Below are 27,941 nucleotides of genomic sequence, written 5' to 3'. Positions count from 1 at the left end.
CATCCACGAGAACAAAGGCACCAGTCCCCTCTACCAGGAAGCCTACACAATCCACTGAACCAACCTTACCCACTGGGGGCAGACACCAAAAACAACGGGAACTACGAACCTGCAGCCTGCGAAAAGGAGACCCCAAACACAGTAGGCTAAGCAAAATGAGAAGATAGAGAAATACACAGCAGATGAAGGAGCAAAGTAAAAACCCACCAGACCAAACAAATGAAGAGGAAATAGGCAGTCTACCTGAAAAAGAATTCAGACTAATGATAGTAAAGATGGTCCAAAATCTTGGAAATAGAATGGAGAAAATACAAGAAACATTGACTAAGGACCTAGAGGAATTAGAGAGCAAACAAACAATGATGAACAACACAATATATGAAATTAAAAATCCTCAAGAAGGAATCAATAGCAGAATAACTGCGGCAGAAGAAAGGGTAAGTGACCCTGAAGATAAAATATTGGAAAAAACTACTGCAGAAAAGAAAAAAGGATGAAAAGAATTGAGGACAGTCTCAGAGACCTCTGAGACAACATAAAACGCACCAACATTCAAATTACAGGGGTCCCAGAAGAAGAGAAAAAGAAAGAGACTGAGAAAATATGTGGAGAGATTATAGTTGAAAACTTCCCTAATATGGGAAAGGAAATAATCAATCAAGTCCAGGAAGTGCAGAGAGTCCCATACAGGATAAATCCAAGGAGAAACACACCAAGACACATATTAATCAAACTATCAAAAATTAAACAAAGGGCTTCCCTGGTGGTGCAGTGGTTGAGAGTCCGCCTGCCGATGCAGGGCACACAGGTTCGTGCCCCGGTCCGGGAGGATCCCACATGCCATGGAGCGGCTAGGCCCGTGAGCCATGGCCACTGAGCCTGCGCATCCGGAGCCTGTGCTCTGCAATGGGAGAGGCCACAACAGTGAGAGGCCACGTACCACACACAAAAAAAATAAAATAAACACAAAGAAAAAATATGAAAAGCAGCAAGGGCAAAACAACAAATAACATACAAGGGAATCCCCATAAGGTTAACAGCTGATATTTTAGCACAAACTCTGCAAGTCAGAAGGGAGTGGCAGGACATATTTAAAGTGATGAAAGGGAGAAACCTGCAATGAAGATTACTCTATCCAGCAAGGATCTCATTCAGATTCAATGGAGAAATTAAAACCTTTACAGACAAGCAAAAGCTAAGAGAATTCAGCATCACCAAACCAGCTTTACAGCAAATGCTAAAGGAACTTCTCTAGGTAGGAAACACAAGAGAAACAAAAGAACTACAGTAACAAACCCAAAACAATTAAGAAAATGGTAATAGGAACATACATATCGATGACTACCTTAAATGTAAATGGATTAAGTGCTCCAACCAAAAGACATAGACTGGCTGAATGGATACAAAAACAAGACCCGTATATATGTTGTCTACACGAGACCCACTTCAGAACTAGGGACACATACAGACTGAAAGTAAGGGAATGGAAAAGGTATTCCATGCAAATGGAAATCAAAAGAAAGCTGGAGTAGCAATTCTCATATCAGACAAAATAGATTTTAAAATAAAGACTATTACAAGAGACAAAGAAGGACTCTACATAATGATCAAGGGATCATTCCAAGAAGGAGATATAACAATTGTAAATATTTATGCACCCAACATAGGAGCACCTCAATACATAAGGCAAATGCTAACAGCCATAAAAGGGCAAATCAACAGTAACACAGTCATAGTGGGGGACTTTAACACCTCACTTACACCAATGTACAGATCATCCCAAATGAAAATAAATAAGGAAACACAAGCTTTAAATGATACATTAAACAAGATGGAGTTAATTGATATTTATAGGACATTCCATCCAAAAACAGCAGAATACACTTTCTTCTCAAGTGTTCATTGAACATTCTCCAGGATAGATCACATCTTGGGTCACAAATCAAGCCTTGGTAAATTTAAGAAAATTTAAATCATATCAAGTATCTTTTCCGACAACGACGCTATGAGACTAGATAGCAATTACAGGAAAAAATCTGTAAAAAATACAAACACATGAAGGCTAAACAATACCCTAGTCAATAACCAAGAGATCACTGTAGAAATCAAAGAGGTAATCAAAAAATACCGAGAAACAAATGACAGTGAAAGCATAACGACCCAAAACCTATGGAATGCAGCCAAAGGAGTTTTAAGAGGTAATTTTATAGCAATACAATCCTACCTCAAGAAACAAGAAACATCTCAAATGAACAATCTAAACTTACACCTAAAGCAATTAGAGAAAGAAGAACAAAAATACCCCAAAGTTAGTAGAAGGAAGGAAATCATAAAGATAAGTTCAGAAATAAATGAAAAAGAAATGAAGGAAATGATAGCAAAGATCCATGAAACTAAAAGCTGGTTCTTTGAGAAGGTAAACAAAATTCATAAACCATTTGCCAGATTCATCAAGAAAAAAAGGGAGAAGATTCAAATCAATAGAATTAGAAATGAAAAAGGAGAAGTAACAACTGATGCTGCAGAAATACAAAGGATCATGAGAGATTACTACAGGCAACTATATGCCAATAAAATGGAAAACTGGGGGCTTCCCTGGTGGCGCAGTGGTTGAGAGTCCACCTGCTGATGCAGGGGACATGGGTTCGTGTCCCGGTCCGGGAAGATCCCACATGCCGCGGAGCGGCTGGGCCCGTGAGCCATGGCCGCTGAGCCTGTGTGTCCGGAGCCTGTGCTCCGCAACAGGAGAGGCCACAGCAGTGAGGGGCCCGCGTATCACAAAAAAAAAAAAAAAAAAAAATGGACAACTGGAAGAAGTGGACAAATTCTTAGAAAAGCACAACTTTCTGAGACTGAACCAGGAAGAAATAGAAAATATAAACAGACCAATGTGATTGGTCTGAATTGAACTGTGATTCAATTTAGACTGAAATTGAAACTGTGATTAAAAATCTTCCAACAAACAAAAGTCCAGGACCAGATGGCTTCACAGTTGAATTCTATCAAACATTTAGAGAAGAGGTAATACCTATCCTTCTCAAACTCTTCCAAAATATAGCACAGGGAAGAACACTCCCAAACTCATTCTACAAGGCCACCATCACCCTGATACCAAAACCAGACAAAGATGTCACAAAGAAAGAAAACTACAGGCCAATATCACTGATGAACACCGATGCAAAAATCCTCAACAAAATACTAGCAAACAGAATTCAACAGCACATTAAAAGGATCATACACCATGATCAAGTGGGGTTTATTCCAGGAATGCAAGGATTCTTCAGTATATGCAAATCAATCAATGTGATAAGCCATATTAACAAATTGAAGGAGAAAAACCATATGATCATCTCAATAGATGCAGAAAAATCTTCTGACAAAATTCAATACCCATTTACGATAAAAACCTTCCAGAAAGTAGGCATAGAGGGAACTTACCTAAACATAATAAAGGCCATATACGACAAACCCACAGCCAACACTGTTCTCAGTGGTTAAAAACTGAAAACATTTCCAGTAAGATCAGGAACAAGACAAGGTTGCCCACACTCAACACTATTATTCAACATAGTTTTGGAAGTTTTAACCACAACAGTCACAGAAAAAAAAGAAATTAAAGGAATCCAAATCAGAAAAGAAGAAGTAAAGCTGTCACTACAACCCTCAGAATGGGAGAAAATATGTGCAAATGAATCAACAGACAAAGGATTAATCTCCAAAATATACAAGCAGCACGTGGTGCTCAATATCAAAAAAACAAACAACTCAATCCAAAAATGGGCAGAAGACCTAAATAGACATTTCTCCCAAGAAGATATACAGATTGCCAACAAACACATGAAAGGATGCTCAATGTCACTAATCATTAGAGAAATGCAAATCAAAACTACAATGAGGTATCATCTCACACCAGTCAGAGTGACCATCATCAAAAAGTCTACAAACAATAAATGCTGGAGAGGGTGTGGAGAAAAGGGAATCCTCTTGCACTGTTGGTGGGAATGTAAATTGATACAGCCACTATGGAGAACAGTATGGAGGTTCCTTAAAAAACTAAAAATAGAATTACCATAGGACCCAGCAATCCCACTACTGGGCATATACCCTGAGAAAACCAGAATTCAAAAAGAGTCGTGTAACACCATGTTCATCATGGCACTATTTACATTAGCCCAGGACATGGAAGCAGCCTAAGTGTCCACTGACAGATGAATAAAGAAGATGTGGCACTTTTATACAATGTAATATTACTCAGCCATAAAAAGAAACGAAATTGAGTTATTTGTAGTGAGGTGGTGTAGTGAGTCCTAGGTGGACTCTAGGTCACACATATTAGTGACCTAGAGTCTGTCATACAGAGTGAATTAAGTCAGACAGAGAAAAACAAATACCATATGCTAACACATATATATGGAATCTAAAAAAAAAAAAAAAAAAGGTTCTGAAGAACCTAGGGGCAGGACAGGAATAAAGATGCAAATGTAGAGAATGGACATGAGGACATAAGGTAGGGGAAGGGTAAGCTGGGATGAAGTGAGAGAGTGGCATGGACATATATTCACTACCAAATGTAAAATAGATAGCTAGTGGGAAGCAGGTGCATAGCACAGGGAGATCAGCTCGGTGCTATGTGACCACCTGGAGGGTGGGATAGGGAGGGTGGGAGGGAGACTCCAGAGGGAGGGGATATGGGGATATATGTATACGTATAGCTGATTCAGTTTGTTATACAGCAACAGCTAACACAACAATGTAAAGCAATTATACTCCAACAAAGATGTTAAAAAAATAAAGATAAATAAGTACTAGGGATGTAATGTAAAACATGACGACTATAGGTAACACTGCTGTATGTTATGTAGGAAAGTTGTGAAGAGAGTAAATCCTATGAATTGTCGTCAAAAGGAGAAAGGTTTTTTCCTTTCTTCCCTGTTTATTGTATCTATATGAGAAGATGGGTGTTTGCTGAACCTATTGTGGTAACTATTTCATAATATATGTAAATAAAACCATCCTGCTGTACACCGTAGACTTATACAGTGATATATGTCAATTATTTCTCAATGAAACTGGGGAAAAAAGAATTTTAAATAAGAGAGTTAGTTTACATTGAAAATAAAATCCCATTTTCAGTCTCATCAAAAAGAATAAAATACCTAGAAACAAATCTAACTAAGGAGGTAAAAGACCTGTACTCTAAAAACTGTAAGGCACTGATTAAAGAAACGGAAGACAAAACAAATGGATGGAAAGATTTACCATGCTCATGGATTGGAAGAATATTGTTAAAAAGACCATATTACCAAAGCAATCTACAGATTCAATGCAAAACCTATCAAAATACAAACGACACTTTTCACAGGACTAGAACAAATAAATCTAAAATTTGTATGGAAACACAAAAGATCTGAATAGCCGAAACAATCTTGAGAAAGGAGCATAAAGCTGGAGGTATCACGCTCCCTTATTTCAAACTATAACACAAAGCTAGTCACCAAAACAGTATGGTATTGGCACTAAAACAGACACAGAGATAAGTGGAACAGAATAGAGAGCCCGGAAATGTACCCACACCTATATGGGCAATCTACAACAAAGGAGGCAAGAATATACAATGGGAAAAGACAGCCTCTTCAATAAATGGTGTTGGGAAAACTGGACAGCTAAGTGCAAAAAAATTAAAGTGGACTACTCTCTCACACCATGCACAAAAATAAATTCAAATGAATTAAAGATTTAAATGTAAGACCGGAAACTATAAAACTCCTAGAATAAAAAATAGGCAGTACAATCTTTGACATGGGTCTTAGTAATATTTTGGGGGATATGTCTTCTCAGGCAAGGTAAACAAAAGCAAAAATAAACAAATGGGACTACAACAAACTAAAAAGCTTTTGCACAGCAAAGGAAACTATCAACAAAATGGAAAGGCTGTCTACTGAATGCAAGAAGATATTTGCAAATACTATATCCAATAAGGGATTAATATCCAAAATATAGAAAGAATCATACAACTCAAAAGCAGGAAAACAAACAACCCAATTAAAAAGTAGGCAGGGCTATATGGGAAAAGAATCTAAAAAAGAGTAGATATATGTATATGTATAACTGACTCACTTTGCTGTACACCTGAAACTAACACAATGTTGTAAATCAGCTGTACTTCAATAAAATTTTTAAAAAATAAAGTGGTATTTTATTGCTTTAAAAAAAGTAGGCAGAGGATATGAATATACATTTTTCCAAAAGAAGACACACAAATGGCCAACAAGCACATGAAAAGATGCTCAACATTACTACTCATCAGGGAAATGGAAATCAAACCACAGTGAGATACTCCCTGATACCTGTTAGAATGGCTATTATCAAATAGATAACAAATAACAAGTGTTGGCAAGGATGTGGAAAAAAAGGAACCTTTGTGCATCGTTGGTGGGAGTGTAAATTGGTGCAGCCACTATGGAAAACAATATGGAAGTTCCTCAAAAAATTAAAAACAGAACTACCATACAATCTAGCAATTCCACTCCTAGGTTTTTATCCAAAGAAAATGAAAACACTAATTTGAAAAGATATATGCATCCTTATGTTCACCGCAGCATTTTTTTACAACAGCCAAGATACGGAAGCCCACGTGCCCATCAATAGATGAATGGACAAAGAAGATGTGGTATACACATATGCAATGGAATATTACTCAGCCAGAAAAAAAGAATGAAATTTTGCCATTTGAGACAACATGGATGGACCTAGAAGTCAGACAAAGACAAGTACCATATGATTTCAGTTATATGTGGAATCTAAAAAACAAAACAAATGAACAGACATAACAAAAGAGAAACAGAGTCATAGGTACAAATAGGTGGTTGCCAGATGGGAGAGGGCATTGGGGAGAGGAGAGAAATACATGAGGGAGGTTAAAAGGTACAAACTTCCAGTTGCAAAATAAATGAGTCATGGTATGAAATGTACAGTGTTCAGAATACAGTCAATAATTACATAATATCTTTTTAGGACAGATGGTAACTAGATGTATCATGGTGATCATTTTGAAATGTATAGAATATTGAATCACTATGTTGTATAACATAGTCGTGGTTCAAGAGGAATTAACATAGTGTTGTAGGTCAATTATACTTTAATAACGAACAAAGAAACAAACAAACACAGGAAAAGAGATCAGATTTGTGGTAACCAGAGGTGGGGGGGTGGAAGGAGGGGAAATTGGATGAAAGCAGTCAAATGGTACAAACTTCCAGCTATGACTAAGTACTAGGGATGTAACGTACAACCAGATCAATATAATGAACACTGCTGTATGTTCTATATGAAAGTGGAGAGTAAATCCTGAGTTCTCATCATAAGGAAAAAATTTTTTCTATTTCTTTAATTTTGTATTTATATGAGATGTTGGATATTCGCTAAACTTATTGTGGTAATCATTTTATGATGTATGTAAGTCAGATTATTATGCTGTACACTTTAAACCTATATAGGTCAATTATATCTCAACAAAACTGGAAGAAAAAAAAGAATAGTGCTTTTTTTTTTTTTTCCTCTCCTTTATAGAAGGAATTTCAGATATGGATTAGTCAAAAGTCTCCTGATGGACGAGTAATTGTCTTTGGCTGAGCAATGCTGCTGACCTGAATTAAATAAATTTCAGGAACTTAACATGAAATTCTTAATATAAATTTGTTTTTGTGGTTCAAGAGGGGCTAACGTTAAATATGCAAATGGGTTATAATTAATTACTGCATCATTTGTTATTACATTAAATACTAATACCAAATGAGGAACACCTAGGGCTTCTAGAAGACCACAGATCTAGCCAATTATTGGGGACTCCGAGTTCTTGAGGTTTTGCTGTTAGATCGACCAAAAATTCTAAAGATACAGTCCCCATTGTGTGAAGATTTCAGGGAAACAGTAACTTTTACACATTATAGGTGAAAGTATAGTTGATAAAACTTTTCAGTTGGAAAATTTTATTATGTTATCAAAAACTTTCAAATGTTTAAACTGTTTTGATGAAAAGTATTTCCTCTTTAAGGAGTTTGTCCTACAGAAATATTCACTGTTAAAGAGATTCAGGTGTAAGGATGTATGTAAATCTTATGTACACAAGATTATGTGTAAGGATATTCATCATAAATTATTGATATTAAAAAAATTTGAAGCAACTTAAATGCAATAATAAGGATTTTTTTTATTTTTATTTTTTTACGGTACGCGGGCTTCTCACTGTTGTGGCCTCTCCCGTTGCAGAGCACAGGCTCCGGATGCGCAGGCTCAGCGGCCATGGCTCACAGGTCTAGCCACTCCGCGGCATGTGGGATCTTCCCGGACCGGGGCACGAACCCGTGTCCCCTGCATCGGCAGGCGGACTCTCAACCACTGCGCCACCAGGGAAGCCCAGGATTTTACTTTATTCACTGATGGCACATCGACATGATAACATACAGTAGGAAAGGCAGTATAATATGCTAGTTAGAGGAGAGGTTTCCAAATCAGACAAACTAAGGTTTGATCCTTACTTGCTGTGTGATTTTAATATTTTCTAGCCTCATATTTTTCATCTACAAAGTGTTGATAATTATACCTACTTCATATAGATATAAAAATTAAATGAAGGAACATATGTGGGCTTCCCTGGTGGCTCAGTGGTTAAGAATCCGCCTGCCAATGCAGGGGACACGGGTTTGAGCCCTGGTCTGGGAAGATCCCATATGCCGTGGAGCAACTGAGCCCGGGCGCCACAACTACTGATCCTGCGCTCTAAAGACTGCAAGCCACAACTACCTGAGCCCAAGTGCCACAACTACTGAAGCCTGCGCGCCTAGAGCCCGTGCTCTGCAACAAGAGAAGCCACTCAATGAGAAGCCCGTGCACCGCAAAGAAGAGTAGCCCCCGCTCGCCGCAACTAGAGAAAAGTGTGCACAGCAACAAAGACCCAACACAGCCAAAAATAAAAAAAAATTTTTTTAGTTAAAAAAAAGAAAGAATGTATGCTTCTAAACATTTAGCACATTATCTAACACTTGAGAAATATTATTTTCTGTCCATTACAAATGATATTTAGAGTAATATTTCAGAATATGGGAAAATGCTTATAATACAACAAAGTAATATTTCAGAATATGGGAAAATGCTTACAATACAATATTAAGATTTGAACTATATGCAGATAACAGTTGCAATTGTAATATAATCCAAATATGCCTGTAACCTATTGGTATTACTGTATTAATGTCCAACATTTTTCTCATCAGCCCCTCTCTGGGTAACTGCAAGACCTCAGCTCTGTCTCTCCAGTATTCCTAGGGATTTCTGGGAAGCCCCAGGGTATATCTTGTGTATATTACCTTCCCACAACATCCAGGCTATTCCTGGTGTAACCTAGTCCATAGCAACAGGGTTGAAATTTCTTCTGCCTCCGAGACCAGTCGTGTTATTAAATATGATCTGAAATTCTTTGCGCTTCTTGGCTTTGGTACCTGAAACTAAACTGAAATGTTCTTTAACTGTCCACAGAGAATTAATGCTGCCTGACTTCTACTAACTTTCCTAGTAATTATTCTCTCCTTTCATTTACTTTTTTGTCATTTGTACCTCTAAATCAATCTTATATGCTGCCCTACTTTTTATTTTTATTTTTTTTAATTTTATGGAATGAAAGGTTCTTTAAATTCTACAGTGCTTTCCAATCTTCAAAAGTTTCACACACATGATTTCATATAATCTCATAATAACCCTTTTTCAAAATACCCTATTCCTATATTGCTCCTCTCCTCTTCCCTCTCCCCACTGGTAACCACTAGTTTGTTCTCTATATCTTTGAGTCTTATGTTGCCCTATTTTTAAATTGTCTTTCTTTCACAGTATATTTTTGCCCTTTATTGAGTTGACTTCTTTACTGTTAGTGACTTAATCTCCTAGATTATAAATTCCTTATGAGAAAAGACTAGGATTTCTTTTTCTTTAACATCCCCCATAGCACCCAGAGTAATTCTACCACAGACATAAAGTAGGAACTCAGGAAATTCTAATTAATGCAGCCCCAGAGATGCAGTAAGGAATAAATTATGTAATAGGTAACTGACTCAGCAAGAAATCCCTTTATGCTAACAGAGTGGGTCTTTACATGTTGACTTCTCCCATCATTCATCATACTACCATGATCCAGCACAGCCTAAAATAGTGGAAAGGCAGCAACCCTCTGTTCTGGGCTCCTCTGACCTCACAAATTCCTCCCCTACATGGGCTGCTGAGACATGAGCTGAATGTGAGACATGCTTCCATAAGGAACAAGGCAGGTTCAACATGCACTACCCTGTATTCTTGATCAACTTCGCATGTATCCTTTCTTCTGCTTCTTTGCAGGTTACAGGTGAAAATGAAAATGATCTCAACCAACTCGTCATTCAAACCAAGCTTTAAACCTGAAGCAGCCTTTGTGATCTGACCTGCCTCATCAGGTACAATTGTAAATATACATCATCTCATCTAATCCTCACAAAACAAGGGGTGATGTGGCGAAGACAGTGCTCAACAATGACTCTATAACCCCCTGTGCATTTCCCAGACTCCCTTGCAGATAGGTTAGGGCCATGTGACTAGTTCTGGGCAATGGACTGAGTAGAAATAACATATGTCTCTAAAGGCCAAGGAAGTTAAAAGCCGATATGGAGGTCCTCCATACCTCTCCTGCTATAACATTCCTGGATTGGAAGCTATTAGTCACAAGAGGGAGCACAGCTGTCACATCCACATAGGAAACTATGAAAACAAAAAATATAATTTGTTTGTGTTAAACAGCTAAGATTTCACAATTTGTAACTTCAGCATAGCCTATCCTGTCCCGACTAACATAGATAATATTCAGAGTATTTAATAACTAGTACAGAATGGGCACTGACATATCAGAATGAATGTAACGAACAATCAGAACAGACATGGGCTGTACACAGCTGGTATGGCCATATGAGTCCATACCAGTTGAACAGCCCAGAAAATAACTCTACAAACTTATCCCAATTTCATAGTTGATGAAATGTATGAAGTTCAGAGAAGGTCAACTGGCCCGCCTAGAATCAGTGATTTCTAAGTGATATTCAATCCAGCTCTTCTTGCTATAAAGTCTGTTCTCTTCTAACTCTACATTCTATTTCCTACTTGTTGCATGCTTAAGTTATCTCAACAACTCATCACAAGTTGTTTTTGATGCTGCAGTAGAGCTGTCCAAATAGTTTGTTCATCTAAACCATGGTGGTATGGTCCAATAGTATCTGTTTATTATTGCTGAGTTTTCTTTAAATTGAGCCCCTTCTTGTTTCCTATAGAATGTCAGCATTATATTTTGCTTTTCTTTTAAATTTTCTTCTGTCATTATTCTTAATTAATCCTGAAACTGTAGTATTTAAGTTGATACATCCAACTTTATGATATATATTTAAAAGGCAAGAGAAAACTAAATTGGATTGAATCCTGGCTTTTGGCAGAGTTCTTTTGCTCCTGCTGCTCATTCTTCATTTAAATTCATAAGTCTCTTTTCTCCATGACAGGATAATCATCTCCACAGCAACTGACTATTACACCACAAAGGAAGATGCCTGTGAGTGAGAACTGACCAGCAGGAGCTGAGCAACACTCAGGCAACAGAGATTCTATTTTCACACAAATATCTCTAATTATAAAAAGCTAAGGAAGAACTATATCGTTCCCTCCATCCCACCCAAATACAAGCAGAGCTATTGCTACATAGTTTCTCACAAAAATATGGTACTTTCAACGAGAGCTTTAATAAGCATATTCCTATGTAGAGATGGTATCACCTATTATTGCAAGGCAAGCATGTATCTAGACTGAAAAGCAGGCACTAGTTAAATTAAAATCACCAGATTATGGCATGATTCAAGAGTAGAAATTAAAGCAGGGTATGTTTTACATATTGCTAATAATATTCAAACAAACAACAAGCCAAAAGTGAAAGGAAAGGTACAGAAATGGTTACTGGCCAAGCAATAATTATTACCAGGGCTGCTCTTTCCAAAGAGGAAATTTGGAACGGGCATGGTGGTGGTCAGGAGCTTGTATGGGTGCTAATCACAGCAATGATAACATGCATTACATTTGAAATGGGTCTGAACACTTTACAACACAATTTCAAGGCAGCACTTTCACTGGCAGGCAGAATTCTCTAGGGAATCTGAAACCATAGTATATACTGGTGATGGAGTCCAGGAGAACATTGGATGATTACTAGATGCTGTCTACTACCCACTGTTTTTACATTGGTTTCATAGAATTTTAAGTCAAATCATATTTATAATCTATAATACACAATCTTACAAGTGACATACGTTGTTTGAAGAATATCAATCTCTTCTCTCCCACTAGATGATAAACATCTTGAGGGCAGGCACCATATCATATGATTATGCTATTTCCTATAATGTTCAAGACAACCCACGATAAAGAGGTTCTGTCTCAATATAATATTGAAATGACAAGTTCCTCAGATCTGTTACAGCAGGAAAAAAAAATCGTTGAAGTAGACACTATCTCTCTGCCCTTTTAGCCCCAAAGCTCAGATTAGTTGGATGGTAGTGTGACCCCCCATTCTGGATTCTCTCAACACCAGAGCCCTCCCAAGTTGTCTAACCTGTTAGTCTCCTAAGAACATGTAACCCTTAAGCTGGATTCTGTTATCAACCATGCCAAAGAAGCTTCCTCCTAGCACCTTAAGTCTCTAGCCCCTGTACTCTTCTGACTGCATCTGACCTTCCTGGATTATCTCTGTTGCCACTTTCTGCATGCTGGTCCCCAAGCTGACAAATGTTGCTGGAAAAAGTCAGTGAACTTTGTTGATGTTGCCTTCTCTAGCTTCACACTTGTCACCTCCACAGAGCCCATACTGCTGCCCAGGAATCTTTTGGGTCATCTCTTACTGATTCCTTAGCACTGTCTATATTGGGGATAATATTCAAAAAGTTTAACTACTATAGCAGAGGCACCATCCTTGAACTGATACAGCAAGGTCTGAGAGAGAATCCCAGCTGCACCCTGTATTTACCTCCTTTTAAAAAAATTTATTTTTATTTTTTATTTTGGCTGCACTGTGTCTTCGATGCTGTGTGCAGTCTTTCTCTAGTTGTGGCGAGCGGGGGCTACTCTTCGTTGCGGTGCACGGGCTTCTCATTGCGGCAGCTTCTCTTGTTGCGGAGCACGGGCTCTAGGCACGCAGGCTTCAGTAGTTGTGGCATGCAGCCTTCAGTAGTTATGGCACACGGGCTCAGTAGTTGTGGAGCACAGGTTTAGTTGCTCCGCCACATGTGGGATCTTCCTGGACCAGGGCTCGAACCCATGTCCCCTGCATTGGCAGATGGATTTTTAACCACTGTGCCACCAGGGAAGTCCCTGTATTTACCTTTTAGTTGCTGATTGAGGCAACTTGGGAGAGAAGCGAGGTTGCAGGAGCAGCAGATATTTACCAGCTGATATGAAAGCATGTCAATATTTTAAACAACCAGTACAGCTGTATGGTTTGAAACAACTGAATATCAGTCCTGCTTTCAACTATGACTTTTCTAAAAACTGTCTCTCCTTTTTTTCCTGCCCCCATTCAACATCAACCTTTCTATTTATTCATTCAAAAAATATTTATTGGGCTTCCCTGGTGGCACAGTGGTTAAGAATCCGCCTGCCAATGCAGGGGACACGGGTTCAAGCCCTGGTCCGGGAAGATCCCACATGCCGTGGAGCAACTAAGCCTGTGCGCCACAACTACTGAGCCTGCTCTCTAGAGCCTGCGAGCCACAACTACTGAGCCCTCATGCCACAACTACTGAAGCCCGTGCACCTAGAGCCCGTGCTCCGCAACAAGAGAAGCCACCGCAATGAGAAGCCTGCGCGGCACAGCGAAGAGTGGCCCCTGCTTGCTGCAACTAGAGAAGGCCCGTGTGCAGCAACGAAGACCCAACGCAGCCAAAAAAATAATAATAAATATATATTTTAAAAATAATAATATAAATAAATAAATATTTATTGAGCACCTTGCATCATTTTAAGTAAACAAGAGACCCAAAAAACCCCCGTCCAAATGGCCTTACATTCTAGTGGGAGTCATAGGTAAGAGAAAACAAATACAGTAAGTAAATACATAGAATGTTTAAAAGTGAGAAGAGCTATGGAAAAAAAAGAAAAAGGAGAGGGTAATGGAGTTCGGGACTGCAGGGAGCAGGTGAAGATTTTAGACATGGTGTGAGGGTTGGGCTCACTGAGAAGATGAGGAATGAGCCATTTGATGGGGAAAAGCTTTCAGGACAGAGGAAACAGGCCATGCAAAGTCTTACATTCTAGCAACTCCTCATTATGCAGAGATAATTTAAACTCCAACCTCCTGCTGTATAGAGATCAAAGTTATTGGTAAATGATCTCTTTGGCTTTTCTTCCTTTGCATCTCTAACACATCCTTACATTTTTTCTTTTCCTTCACATCTTAGATGAATAAGTGCTCCTCCTTCCAATGTCCACTGCTTTCCCGTGTCCTCCCCATCCTCCTCACCTCATTTACCCTGATTTCCACCATCTACAATCTCTTCCCATTCTGTCTCTTCAGATAGGCAGCAGTCTTTTCTAAATTAAAACACCATTGTCACTTGACCTAAATGTTTCTTCTAAGTATAGGCTATTTCCTCCGTTTAAAATCAAATACTTTCAATTTCCTCACCACCGATATTCTCTTTGGCCTCCGATTTCTGCCTTCTGCCCGCTTCAGACAACTTAAACTAATCTCTTGACTCCTGAAGTCAAATTGCTCCTGGATCCTGTTCACAGTTCTGTCAATTGATAATTATCACTGTCCAGGGAAGATTGATTTGGAAAGTGATACCCATCTACAATTACTTGTATTAAAATCAGGATTCCATTTGTTAAAGTTGTAAATCTTAAAACCCTGGGGTTTTTAAAATGTAATTTTATCTTTTATTGTGGTAAAATACATGCAACATAAAAGTTACCATTCAATCATTTTCAAGTGTAGAATTCAGTGGCATTAGTACTTTCATGATATTGTATAACCACCACTGCCACTATGCACTTCTAGAACTTTTTCATCATCTCAAGCAGAATCTCTGTATCCATTAAACAAGTATGCCTGCTCCACTCTATCCCTGCTGGTAAGCTCCATTCTGCTTTCTGTCTCTATGAATTTAACTATTCTAGGTGCCTCATATAAGTATTTGTCCTTTTGTGCTTGGCTTATTTTACTTAGCATGATATTTTCAAGGTTCCTCCATGTTGTAGCATTTACCACAATTTAGTCCCTTTTTAGGGCTGAATAATATTCCATTGTGTATATATACCACATTTGTTTTTCCATTCATCTGTTGATGGACATTTAGGTTGTTTCTACCTTTTGGCTATTGTGAATAATACATCTGTGAACACTGTTGTATAAGTATCTGTTTGAGTCCCTGCTTTCAATTCTTTGAGGGTATATACCTAGGTGTGGAATCCCTGGATCATAGTTAATTCTATGTTCAACCTTCTGAGGACCTGTTAAACTGTTTTCCACAGAGCTGCACCATTTTACATTTCCACCAGCAATGCATAAGGATTGCAAGTTCTCCACATTCCCAATGACAAATGGTATTTCTCACTTTTTGATAAACGATGTCATAATCGGTTAAAGTGGTATCTCATTGTGGTTTTAATTTGTATTTTCCTAATGAGCAGTGATGTTGAGTATCTTTTAATGTGCCTATTGGCCATGTGTATATCTTCTTTGGATAAATGTCTATTCAAGTCCTTTCCACTCCTAAAACATCTTTATACTTTCTAATTGGGTTTTTGTTGTCACTGTTGAGTTGTAGGAGTTCTTAACATAGTCTACATATTAATCTCTTAACAGATACATGATTTGCAAATATTTTCTCTAATTCTATAGATTATTTTCACTTTCTTTTTTGATTGAAGTATAGTTGCTGTACAGTATTATATGTTACAGGTGTACAATACAGTGATTCACAATTTTTAAAGGTTATACTCCATTTATAGTTATTACAAAATACTGGCTATATTCCCTGTATTGTACCATATATCCTTGTAGCTTATATTACCCCTAATAGTTTGTACCTCTTATTCCCCTACCCCTATGTTGCCCCCCCCTTCTCTCCCCACTGATATCCACTAGTTTGTTTTCTATACCTATGAGTCTGCTTTTTTGTTATACTCACTAGTTTCTTGTATTTTTTAGTTTCCACATATAAGTGATATAATGCAGTAATTGTCTTTCTCTGTCTGACTTATTTCACTTAGCATAACGCCCTCCAAGTCCATCCATGTTGCTTCAAGTGGCAAAATTTCATTCTTTTCTATGGCTGAGTAGTATTCTGTTGTGTATATATATACCACATCTTCTTTATCCATTTATCTGTTGATGGACACTTAGATTGATTCCATGTCTTGGCAATTGTAAATAATGCTGCCATGAACATTGGGGTGCATGTATCCTTTCGAATTAGTGGGATTTTTTTGTTTTTTTCTGATATATACCCAGAAGTGGAATTGCTGGGTCATATGGTAGTTCTATTTTTAGTTTTTTGAGAAACCTCCATATAGTTTTCCACAGTGACGGCACCAATTTACATTCCCACTAACAGTGTATGAGGGTTCCCTTTTCTCCACATCCTTGCCAACATTTGTTATTTGTGTTCTTTTTGATAATAGCCATTCTGATTTTCTTTTTCACTTTCTTGATAGTGTCCTTTGATGCACAAAAGTTTTAAACTTTTGATGAAGTTTAGTTTATCTATTTTTTCTTTTGTTGCCTGTGCTTCTGGTGTCCTATCTACAAAATCATTGCCAAATCCAATGTTATAAATATTTTACCCTATGTTTTTTAAGAGTTAAACCTCATTTTTAAGTTCAACATATTCTATTTATAAATCGAATAATTTAAAGTATAAAAGGTCACTTTTACTTGTTATTAGGCTAATATTCAGCTAATTATGTTTAAAAAAGTTAAATTCCCCTAAAATATTTTAAACTATGTTTTCCAATTTTATATAATCTTCAAATACTTCAAATATCTGACAGAATAAACAGCATGATTTATCTAAACATTTAAATAATCAACAAACACATATGGATTATCACAATATTATAAAACATAGCCCTAAACTACTACAAAAATGGGAATTCAATACTTCTGAGCTATATCATAATTTTCTATATATTCCCAGGGTTACAGAATCACTTATCCAACCAAAGGTAGCAGATTTTCCAACCTACTTGGCCTAAAATTTGGGGCACAAAAATGCATAGATTGAGGTCTATCAGAGATTATGAAGTTAGGGCTCTTTCCTGAGCCCTTTCTTTCAGTGATGGTCATTCTCCTGCCTGCCCACTTTCTTCCAACCTAGTAAATAGATATCAAACACAGAATGAAATCAGAAAGGAAGTTAGAAAAAGAAATACAGATTGGAAAGTCCTAGTCAGAAACTGAGAGTTAGAGTTGCTGAAGATCCCAACAGACAGAGCATATGCCCTCAGACAGACCCTTTTTTCCTTTTAAACAACATATTTTACAACCTTAGATGTTACTGTGACTTGGTAAGAATCTCCTCTCTGCCTAATTGAATTCTATATTATTTTTTTGTCTTTCTTTTGGCCTCCGTGTTATTGGCAAACCTCTTAAACTTAAAAAACTTTAACCAATATGGACTGTGATCCTCTTTTTTTGGAAACTGTTTCCCTTGCTTTTGTGGGACTCGAGGGACATTGTTCCAGCTAATGATTAAGAACTCTCCAGACAATAGGGGCTGCTTAGACAATGGGTGAATTTCCAGGATGTCCGGCCCCCTTCCGAGAAGGAGGGAGATAACAAAATGTAAAAAAGGTGTCTGTCAAAGACCAATCAGGCAGCCGGGGAGAAGGAGGGAGATAAACAAAATAGGTGTCTGTCAAAGACCAATCAGGCAGCTGGGGAGAAGGAGGGAGATAAACAAAATAGGTGTCTGTCAAAGACCAATCAGACAGCTGGGGACAAGTTCCCTCTCTGGTCCGAGCCTAAGCCGGGACCAATCAGCAGGAGAACACAACCAAATCTATAATTTACATACGGGGAAGTGGGAACCTATAAAACTGACATATTCGCGCCCAAAAGGGTTCCTTCTTCGACCTCCTGCGTGAGGACCAAGGAACCCCGGTGCACCGGCCTTCAATAAACCTCTTGCGTTTTGCATCGACTTCCGACTCTTGTTGTTTCCTGGGCGAGTCGAAACTCCTAGGAGACCGCGCAGGTCTAACATTTGGGGGCTCGTCCGGGATTCCACTCGCCCCGGACCACAAGAACATCGGGAGTTGGAGGTACCAGGTAAGCTCGAGCTTGATTGTCTGTTTGTCCCTTGTTCTTTGTGGGCCATTATCGGAGGAAAGCCGTAAGAATCGGCTTATTATGGAATCTGTATCGGACCTCTGGCTAGGCAGACGTGCTAATAGCCGGCGTCCATGAGCCCTAGGGGACGCCCTGGTGGCTCATCTGGAAGGAGAGGCAAACTCTGTCTCCCCTTCACTCGGTTTCGGCAGTTCCCTTGGTGGTAACTGCCATCTGAAGAAGTTTCGGTTTTGAAGCGAGCTCGCGGTGGCCCATACGTATATGTGTTTCGTGGAGTTTTAACTGTTTCTGTATTGTGGTCTATTCTTCTTCTCTGACGGACGACAATGGGACAAACTATGACGACTCCTCTTTCCCTTACCCTAAGCTATTGGACCGAAGTTCGGGCCAGAGCCCATAATTTTTCGGTAGAGGTAAAGAAAGGAAAGTGGCAGACTTTGTGTGCCTCTGAATGGCCAACATTTCAGATAGGATGGCCCCCCGAAGGATCCTTTTTATTAGACAAGATTAAGCTGCTGAAGTCTAAGATATTTAATATAGATCCCCACGGACATCCAGACCAAGTACCATATGTCTTGGTCTGGGAAGATTTAATTCTCTCCCCACCTCCGTGGGTCCGGCCCTTTGTTTCCTCAACAGGTACGTCCGCGCATACATCAGCAGCGTCGGAGATATTAGCCTTAAAGAAAAACCCCAACACGGAGAAGCTACCCGACGCCCCGGATCTACCGAAGGCGATTTATCCTGACCCGCAGTCCGATTTGCTGCTTTTGGATTCCCCACCCCCTTATCCTCCGGCCCCGAATCCCCTACCACCTAGAGGACCCCCAGCTCCACTGCCCTCGGCACCAAGGGAACCATCCATGATGGAAGAAGAAAGGGGTTCCTCAGTGGGCACTAGGAGCCGGAGGGCAATCTCCCTGGACTCCACTGCCCTACCTCTTAGAGAATATGGCCCCCCCGATGGCCAAGGGAATAGACCTCTCCAATATTGGCCCTTTTCCTCTGCAGATCTTTATAATTGAAAAATGCATAACCCAACTTTTTCCGAAAATCCACAGGCCCTTACCGCTTTAATAGAATCTCGTTTTCTCCCACCAGCCCACATGGGATGATTGTCAGCAGCTGCTCCAGACTCTCCTAACGACTGAGGAGAGGCAACGGGTTCTTTTAGAAGCCAGAAAAAAAAATGTATTAGGCGCCAATGGGCAACCTACCCAGCTGCCTAACGAGATTGATGCTGGTTTCCCACTCGTCAGGCCAAACTGGGATTTCAATGCCCCGGAAGGTAGGGAGCGCCTGAAAATGTATCGCCAGGCTCTGGTGGCGGGTCTCCATGGAGCGGCCAGACGGCCCACTAATTTGGCTAAGGTAAGGGAAGTAACTCAGGGGCCCCAGGAATCGCCAACTGTGTTCCTGGAACGTGTAATGGAAGCCTTTAGACGCTTTACCCCTTATGATCCAACTTCGGAGGGACATAGGGCTACTATAGCAATGGCTTTCATAGATCAAGCGGCCCTTGATATTAAGAAGAAATTACAGAGGCTAGATGGCTTGCAGGGATTTTCGCTTCAGGAGTTAGTAAAAGAGGCAGATAAAGTATGTAACAAAAGAGAAACAGAGGAAGAGAAGGAAGAAAGAAAGCAGAAAGAGCAGGAAGCCCGTGAAATAAGACGGGATAAGAGACAGGAGAGGAATTTAAGTAAGATACTGGCCACTGTGGTTGGAGGAAGAAATATAGGGGATAGAAATAGGCAGGAAGAGCGAACGGCAGACAGAAGGCAGCCATTAGACAAGGACCAATGTGCCTACTGTAAAGAAAAAGGACATTGGGCGAGAGAATGCCCTAAGAAAAAGAATGGAGGAAGGCCAACCAAAAACAAAATCTTAACATTGAAAGAAGAAGACTAGGAAAGTCAGGGCTCGAACCCTCTCCCCGAGCCCCGGGTAACTCTTAAAGTGGAGGGGGAACCTGTTCAATTTTTGGTAGATACCGGAGCCCAGCACTCCGTCCTTCTCCACTAAAAGGTCATGGGTACAAGGAGCCACTGGGAATAAACAATATTCATGGACCACACGAAGGACAGTAGATCTTGGGATTGGACGAGTAACCCATTCATTTTTGATTATTCCGGAATGCCCCTATCCTTTGCTGGGAAGAGATTTACTCTCCAAAGTAGGGGCTCAAATTCACTTTCAGCCAGAAGGTCCCACCATAACTGATAATAAGGGAAGGTTACTTCAAATATTGACTATGAAATTAGAAGATGAATATAAATTATACGAGCAGCCTTCATCCTCACGAGTTAATGTTACTGATTGGGTAACTCGGTTCCCTCAAGCCTGGGCAGAAACTGCCGGAATGGGGATGGCCAAAAATCGGCCCCCGGTGCTAGTGGAACTCAAGGCAACTGCCACCCCAATAACAGTCCGTCAATACCCCATGAGTAGAGAAGCCAAAGACGGTATCCGTCCCCATATACAGAGGCTACTAGACTTGGGCATCTTAATAAGATGTCAATCAGCATGGAACACCCCTCTCCTGCCGGTAAAGAAACCAGGAACAAATGATTATCGGCCGGTGCAGGATCTACGAGAGGTAAACAAACGGGTGGCAGACCTCCACCCCACAGTTCCAAACCCTTACAACCTCCTGAGCACTCTTCCACCTCAACATACGTGGTATACTGTTTTGGACCTTAAAGATGTTTTTTTTCTGTTTAAGACTCTCTCCCCTGAGCCAACCCTACTTTGCCTTCGAATGGAAAGATCCAACATCGGGAATGTCTGGTCAGCTGACATGGACACGGCTACCTCAGGGATTTAAGAACTCCCCGACCATCTTTGATGAAGCCCTCCATCAGGATCTGGCATTATATAGAGAATCAAATCCCCAGGTAACATTACTCCAATACGTTGATGATATTTTATTAGCTGCTGAGACCCAAGAAGATTGTATCAAGGGTACTGAAAAACTGTTAACGGAACTTGGAACCCTGGGATATAGAGCCTCAGCCAAGAAAGCACAAATATGCCAACAACAGGTCAGTTACCTGGGGTATCTATTAAAAGGGGGGCAAAGATGGCTCACGGAGAGCAGAAAGGATACGGTGGCCCAAATTCCGGCTCCCAAAAACGCCAGGCAGGTTAGAGAATTTTTGGGGACGGCTGGATTCTGTAGACTATGGATTCCAGGGTTTGCTGAGCTGGCAGCCCCATTGTACCGCCTAACCAAAAACAGCACTCCTTTCGTTTGGGGCGATAAGGAACAACGGGCTTTTGACCAAATCAAACGAGCTTTACTTTCAGCTCCAGCCCTAGGACTGCCAGATGTAACCAAACCTTTTCATTTATATGTGGCCGAAAATAAGGGCATTGCAAAAGGAGTATTGACTCAGAAATTGGGTCCCTGGAATCGCCCAGTTGCTTATTTGTCAAAAAAATTGGACCCTGTGGCATCAGGATGGCCCACCTGTTTAAAGATAATCGCTGCAGTGGCCATCCTAGTCAAAGATGCTGACAAACTTAACTTTAGGACAAAATCTAACGATAACAGCTCCTCATGCCCTGGAAAATGTAGTCCGTCAACCACCGGATAGGTGGCTAACTAATGCCAGGATGACCCATTACCAAACCCTGTTGCTAAACTCAGATCGCATCAAGTTTGCTCCAGCCACAGGACTCAATCCAGCCACGTTGCTACCTGATCCTGACTTGGAAGGCTCCACCATCATACATGATTGTCAGGAAGTATTAGCCGCAGCACACGGCAGTAGGGCGGATCTGATGGACCTGCCCCTCCCTGATGCTGATTTCACCTGGTTCACGGATGGGAGCAGTTTCCTGGAGGAAGGTAAGCGTCGAACTGGGGCAGTCGTGGTAGACGGAAAACAAGTCATATGGGCAGCGGCGCTACCACAAGGGACCTCAGCCCAACGAGCTGAATTAATTGCCCTGACGAGGGCATTAGAGATGGCAGAGAATAAAAAAAGTAAACATCTACACAGACAGTAGATATGCGTTTGCTACCGCTCATATCCACGGTGCCATTTACCAACAGAGAGGGCTACTAACTTCAGGTGGCAAAGAAATTAAAAACAAAGACGAAATCGTGGCTTTGTTGACTGCACTCATGCTTCCTACTAAAGTCAGTATCATCCACTGCCCTGGACATCAAAAAGGAAATGCCCCAATAATTAGGGGAAATAATATGGCTGACCAAGTGGCCCGAGAAATAGCATCGGGAGAAGTCATTTTAGGACTGTCAGATAAAGTTCCTGAAAAACCAGGCCGCGATGAAGAAATCATCCTGGCCACAACAAAAGGAACTTTGTCCCCTCAGCAAGCAGAATCCATGTTACAACAGATGCACAGATGGACACATTTGGGGACTAAAAAGATGGTAGCCTTGTTACAAAAAGCCGGGTACGAAACCCCTGGAATGACAAAATTAGCTGAACAAATTGTGCAGGAATGCGTCCCATGTCAACAGGTAAATGCTCACAAAGGGAAACTTGAAACTGGAAAGAGACTCAGGGGGGACCGCCCAGGAACTTACTGGGAAGTGGACTTTACCGAAGTGCGTCCTGGAAGGTACGGTAATAAATACCTTTTAGTTTTTGTAGACACTTTTTCAGGATGGATAGAGGCTTTCCCAACAAAGAAAGAAACAGCTGCTGTAGTAGCCAAGAAGATTTTAGAAGAAATTTTTCCTCGATTTGGAGCATCAAAGGTAATAGGGTCTGATAATGGTCCAGCCTTCGTCGCCCAGGTAAGTCAGGATGTGGCCAGATATTTGGGGACTGATTGGAAATTACATTGTGCCTATAGACCCCAAAGTTTAGGTCAGGTAGAAAGAATGAATAGGACTCTAAAAGAGACCCTAACTAAATTGTCCTTGGAGACTGGCGGTACCGATTGGACGGTGCTCCTTCCTTTGGCCCTATTCCGGGTTAGAAATACACCTTCCCGATACCATCTTACTCCTTTTGAAATATTATATGGTGCCCCGCCTCCCCTCCTCACTTTAGGAAAAGAAATAAAACCTGATTGTCAAAATAACACTGACTTATATGCTAGGCTACTGGGACTCCAATTGGTCCAGAAAGAAATATGGTCCCAACTCGCCAAGGCCTACCAACCGGGAACACCGGGAGAAACTCATCCTTTCCAAGTCGGAGACTCCGTATACGTCCGTCGGCATCGAACCCAGACGTTGGAACCTCGATGGAAAGGACCATACACCGTCCTCCTCACCACCCCAACGGCCATAAAAGTGGACGGCATCGCTGCCTGGATCCATGCTTCACATGTGAAGGCTGCACCAGCGACGGCATCATCAGGATGGCGGGCCCAAAGAACCGACAACCCGCTCAAACTCAAGCTTCTACGAACCTAAGACTTATAATTTTGGTTTTACTGCCTTTACTGACTGACTAGGAATATCTGCCGGGATAGGAACAGGAACCACAGCCCTCATACAACAACCCCAGTATTATGCAAGTTTAAGACAGGCTGTAGACATTGACCTTCGAGCATTAGAAAGTTCCATAACTCAACTAAAGGAATCACTCACCTCACTTTCAGAAATGGTGTTGCAGCCTAGATTTGCTGTTTCTTAAGGAAGGGGGATTATGCGCCGCTCTAAAAGAAGAATGTTGCTTTTATATTGATCATTCAGGAACCATTACCAAAACCATGGATAAACTAAGGGAACGCTTAGATAAAAGGCAAAGGGAGAGAGAGAACGAAAAAGGATGGTTTCAATCATGGTTTGATAAGTCCCCCTGGTTTACCACCTTAATCTCTACTCTGTTGGGACCTCTTATTGTTTTATTGTTGATTTTAACTTTTGGACCATGTGTTCTAAATCGCTTGATAGCATTTATTAGAGAACGTATCAGTACTGTACAAGTTCTAATGTTAAGACAACAGTACCAAAGTTTACGAACAGAAGGTTGAGATTCCATGATTGGAATCAATAGTCACAAGAAAAAGGGGGGAATGTGGGACTCGAGGGACATTGTTCCAGCTAATGATTAAGAACTCTCCAGACAATAGGGGCTGCTTAGACAATGGGTGAATTTCCAGGATGTCCGGCCCCCTTCCGAGAAGGAGGGAGATAACAAAATGTAAAAAAGGTGTCTGTCAAAGACCAATCAGGCAGCCGGGGAGAAGGAGGGAGATAAACAAAATAGGTGTCTGTCAAAGACCAATCAGGCAGCTGGGGAGAAGGAGGGAGATAAACAAAATAGGTGTCTGTCAAAGACCAATCAGACAGCTGGGGACAAGTTCCCTCTCTGGTCCGAGCCTAAGCCGGGACCAATCAGCAGGAGAACACAACCAAATCTATAATTTACATACGGGGAAGTGGGAACCTATAAAACTGACATATTCGCGCCCAAAAGGGTTCCTTCTTCGACCTCCTGCGTGAGGACCAAGGAACCCCGGTGCACCGGCCTTCAATAAACCTCTTGCGTTTTGCATCGACTTCCGACTCTTGTTGTTTCCTGGGCGAGTCGAAACTCCTAGGAGACCGCGCAGGTCTAACACTTTCATGAGGCTACAGTCTCCTGGATTTTCTCTCATCTGTCTTCACTGCCTCTTTTGTTCTTGGATCCTTTCACTCTTTTTTCCTCCCTACACTGAATAGAGGTGACCAAGCTCCAAGTTTCACAGCAGAGCCCTCTGGCTCTCTCTATAACCACTTTCCATTGGAATCTTCAGCAACTTTAACTCTCAGCTTTTGACCAGGACTTTGCAATCTGTACCTCTATTTCCAATTTCTTTTTTGAGCTCAGATCTGTGTTTTCTATCTACTGCTGGAAATTTGCACCTAGATTTCTTGCCTTTAGTTCACACTCAACTCATCTGAAATAAAATTCTTTATCCTTTTCACAAATGAACACCCTCTCTGACCTTCCCTTATGGGTACTAGTATTCTCCCAGGTGCAAGACATGAAAAGTGGTAGCCTTATAAAAGAGAGGATTGGGAATTGTAAGGGCAAAGGGGGCAGTAGGAATGATAGAACAAAATTAACATATCTAGAATAGAATCTTCAGAGGGAACAAAGCAAAACACCAGGACTTAAGGGTTACATTCCGGATCCCATTCTAATTCATGGCTACGTCTCTTGCTAGGTTTAGTTGCTATGGAACAGAGTTGCCCCGGACCAAGTTCAAGCTTTGTAACTCCATCTGTTGGGGAAGGACAAGCTTCCTGGTGGGCTAAAGCTTTCTCCACTAGTTTTAAAAAACAAAGCTGTTTTAATACAATAGAGCTCAAGAGTTTTTCTTTTCAGAAGCATCCAAGCAAATCCACCGACTTCAGGGCCATAGCTCTTCCTGAACATTGACTCTGAGTATTCTGTTCTCAAGCACCCTGTGGAATTTTTGGACTCCTTTCTCTCACTTCTCACATTCAGTCTGACACTAACACAGGTTTTCTTTCTCAAATATGTCTCTCAAATGTGTGTATTCTTTTCCATGCCCTCTATTACCACCAGGTCCAGGTTCTCTTTACCTTATTCCTGAAGTACTTTGGCCAGTATTTGCTATCTCTGCCAATTGTCTTTTTCTCTCCAATGATCAAGTCTTATGGTCAGAAAACACCTTGGAGTAAGCTAGTCCAAAGTCCATCTAACTCTTGTATCACTTCCCCAGCGTCTCTTACTGTTCCTCTAACCTAGGATAATTAATCCACCTCAAGCACAGTGATGAAGTTGAGTACCATATTACTTCCTGTTTTCAAAAACTTCCAATGGGCTTTCCAGAGTAAAATTTGAACTCCGGAGCTCATATTTAAGTAAGGCTCACACGACATAATAGTCATCAACCTCTTCAGCCTCACACCTCACCGCAGCCTCTCCACCACCCACAGTAGACCACTTACAGTTCCTCAAATACACCGTGCAATTGAACTCTGCTTACCTGCCCACTTGGTTCCCTTTATCCAGGAATGTTTCATTCTCTGCTTACCAAAATCCTGCTTATTCTTCAAGATCTAAGACTCAAATTCTCCTTGTTTGAAATTGTATTCTCTTCTCTGCTCCCACAGCATTTCACTAATATTAAAGAGGAGAATGGCTTTACTAGTAGTTGTGCATATGTTTGTCTCCTTCAGAAACTGTGAGCTCCTTGAGTATATATATTATGTGGTATCTTTGGTTTCTTGAGAAATTGAGAATCCCCTATTCTCCTGACTTTCTGGGCTGCAAGATTGAATTCTTGGCACAAATAATACATTGGGGCTAATGACTATAGCAGTAAGAGTACAACTGCTTTCCTGGCACAAAATTGCAATGGGGTAAATTGTAACTTCTAGTGCCTGGTGGTGGCAACATTTTCCTCATTAGACCTGCTCACGGAATGTGGTTTTGGGCATTCTTCCTAAAAGCTTAGCCTTGAGTTTAATGTTCCAAATATTCCAACCATTCTGTAAACTACTTCATACCTTTTAATAAAAATCCTTTCCCACTCCGTCAGCTAAAGTCAGCTTCTGTTGCTTACAACCAAGAACGCTGACTGATAAAGATATTTTCCTTAATTCCCCATAGACCAACTAAGTCAGGATCATAATATTTAAAAGACTTTACTGAAGGGTCAGGGATAACAAAATGAAAATACTGTATTAAAAGTAACCTATCACAGGTTACTAGATAATTGCTGCTCTCGGGGGCTACAAGCCCAGCCTGCGCTCACAGAGAAATTTCATAGGCCCCTGTGCCTAGTCTCTGACATGGCTACGGGTGCAGAAGCTAGCTTTATCCCTACCACAGCCAATTATCCTTAATCAGAGTGTACAGTGCCTAGGGCCCACAACACTTTTAGGAAGCCATGAAAATGTTTTTGTTTTAGTTTTTTAAAATAGAGTTTTAAAATGAATATAATTATAATAAATATAATATGTAAATTATAGTAAAAATATAATAATGAATCCAGCCTGGATTATACAACACAGTCATAAAATAAAATGTGTGTGTGTGTGTAAAGCAGAACAGTGAAATAAAAAATAGACCCACACATATACGGTTAATTGAATATTTATCAATACAAAGGTGCCAAGTCAATTCAATGGGATAGGAAAGCCTTTTAAACAAATAGTGTTGGAATAACCGGAAAAAATGTGTGGAAAAAATAAATCTTGAGTACTCATTTCAGCGGCTTGTATACTAAAATTGGAATGATACAGAGAAGACTAGCATGGCTTTTGCACAAGGATGACATGCAAATTCGAGAAGCAGTCCATATTTTTAAGACAGTTGATTTTAAGTATTCTTACCACACACACAAAAAATAGAAACTACGTTAATTAGCTTGATAGTGTCAATCTATTCACAATGTGTGTATATACCAAATTCTTTAATTAGAACAATCTAATTAAATAATGGGCAAAAACCTAAACAGACACCTCATTCAAGAAGATATACAGATGGCAAATAAGCATATGAAAAAGATGATCAATAGTATGTGTCATTAAGCAATTACAAATTAAAACAACAATGAGATACCACTATATACCTATTAGAATGGCCCAAATACA

The 27,941-nt window shown here is 40.3% G+C and overlaps 1 protein-coding gene across 1 annotated transcript in view; it reads right to left on the bottom strand.

Annotated features, from left to right (window-relative positions):
- Positions 1 to 27,941, bottom strand: part of NIBAN1 (niban apoptosis regulator 1) — a 236,244-nt gene that overhangs the window by 197,003 nt on the left and 11,300 nt on the right. The window lies entirely within an intron of this gene.

This window comes from Stenella coeruleoalba, assembly GCF_951394435.1.
Source record: "Stenella coeruleoalba genome assembly, chromosome: 1".
Taxonomy (NCBI): domain Eukaryota; kingdom Metazoa; phylum Chordata; class Mammalia; order Artiodactyla; family Delphinidae; genus Stenella; species Stenella coeruleoalba.
The sequence above is the reverse complement of the archived record's forward strand: the minus strand, read 5'-3'. Positions and strand labels throughout refer to the sequence as shown.